Genomic DNA, 2,500 nt, shown 5'->3' with positions numbered 1-2,500 from the left:
ACGTATGGAATCGGTGGCATTGGCTCAGAAATTCAACTACAGACTCAGATATCCTGAGATTATCAAATAAGATGGGATAATGCAATGACTCATTGTAAATGCAACATACCTCCCTAACCCGGAGTCGGACTTCTGCCGCCCTCAGGTTTAAGCTCGAGTGTGCAGAAATAAACCAACTAGACCAGTCGACCCAACAAGATATATGGAGATAATATGATCCTACTTTGACAATATTCTTATTGGCTCGTTTACTTACAAACAATACCAATGTGTCATTGCATTATCCCATCTTATGTAATGACTTTGTAGTTAAATTTCTGAGCCAATAACACCGAAAAAAGTTGTTCGTGATTGAGTTCCCTTGTTTTCTTTCACGTTAAACTCTGGGAAATATATATTATCACTATAAAAAAAAAAAACCTAATTACATATCTCAATTATGTATCCTGTGTAGGTAAGTCCATATCTTCAAAGTTCAATATGAGGTCAACTCGACTCAACAGACCAGTACTGGGTCAGCAGGCTAGTACATGGTCAGCTTGAATTAGATCAAGCTGAGTCAGTAGGCCAATGAAAGCACCAAAGACATTTTTTCTCTGCAGACCAATGGACGGAGTAATGTTTCCGAGATAACATAGAATGAAGGAAAATGTGCATTTTGAGGGAATTATGACCTACGTGCTGACCCTCAAGTATCATGGCGACCATGGTTTCCTTCGAAGGACTGAATCCGTAAGCTGGGAAACCAAAGAATGTTCTGACGCTCTCGATCACATTTTCACATACCATACAAATGGAATGAAAATAAATATATACGTATATATATATATATATATATATATATATATATATATATATATATATATATATATATATGCATATATATGTGGTGTGTACATACATACATGCGTGTATATATTATGTGTATATATATGATTATGTATATATATATATATATATATATATATATATATATATATATATATATAAATATATTATATATATATATGTATATATATACATACATACATACATATAGATACATGTGTATTATGTATATATATATATATATATATATATATATATATATATATATATATATATATATATATATATATGTATATATGTATATAAATATATGTATATTTATATATAATTTATATGTATACATATATATATATATATAATATATATATATATAATATATATTATATATATGTATATATACGTGTATAAACATTGTGTGCAGATATGAATATATATATATAAATATATATATATATATATATATATATATATATATACAAATATATATTCATACATATATACATATGTATGAATGTATACATATATATTTTATGTTTATATATACATATTTAAAATATATATAGAAATATATATGAAAACACGCACATATATGTATATTATATATATATGTATATATATACATACATACATATATATATATATATATATATATATATATATATGCATATATGCATATGTATATCAATTGATATTTCAAGTTGATAATGTTTCAATCGATCTTGTACTAATATTTCTCTTAATGCAAAATAAGATAGCATAGATCTTATAAAATCAGTATCTACAATCTTGTAAAAGAGAATATGTATATCCATATTTATTTGAATGTACCACATGTGCACTTGACAAAATCAAAAATCATTTTTAGAGATAACATTTCTTATGCTATTGACAATATATAACAACGTATTTCAAGGGCTCTAAAGGTCTACAGCAGAGTCAACGCACGGACACACACACACATACACACACGCCTGGCATATATAAAGGGAAGTGTCAACCACTAACCATCATACACTCACTAACCATGTCTCTCAAGGTATGAAGGAATTTATGAAGTGTTGTGCTGAGAACAGTGAATGTGAAAGTAGTGTGAGGAAATATTTTTGAATAACCATGGTAGAAAGTATAGATATATGCATCATATATATATATATATATATATATATATATATATATATATATATATATATAGAGAGAGAGAGAGAGAGAGAGAGAGAGAGAGAGAGAGAGAGAGAGAGAGAGATGTATATATGATGATATAGATATATATATATATATAGATATATACTCTTTACATTTCATATATTTGCGTTTATATATTGCGTTTCATAGGTTTTCATTTTGTCTTTGTTTATCTCTTTCCGTTCAAGTTTCTTGTTGAAACCGCTCCTTTGCACCATCCCTTTAGAATATGTTCGAAACTTGTTCATTTCCAACCTCTTCCGTCTTTTTCCACCGTTTAAATATGTTAAACATAAAAGTGTTTGTATGTATGTTGATTCACAAGCAAGCACTTGTCTGAGCCGGCATATTCGTGATCTTATCACATTTTTTTTAGTTTCCGCACCTGGTATAGGCACCCTCTCATTATGCACAAGTCTTTCTTTCCTTCTTCTCTCCACATAAGAAGTAACAAGTAGTTTTTTCCACAGGTCGCCGTCCTCGCCTGCGT

This window comes from Penaeus japonicus, unplaced genomic scaffold, assembly GCF_977035675.1.
Source record: "Penaeus japonicus unplaced genomic scaffold, GWHDUDI00000001_assembly GWHDUDI00000042, whole genome shotgun sequence".
NCBI classification, from domain to species: Eukaryota; Metazoa; Arthropoda; class Malacostraca; order Decapoda; family Penaeidae; genus Penaeus; species Penaeus japonicus.
The sequence above is the reverse complement of the archived record's forward strand: the minus strand, read 5'-3'. Positions refer to the sequence as shown.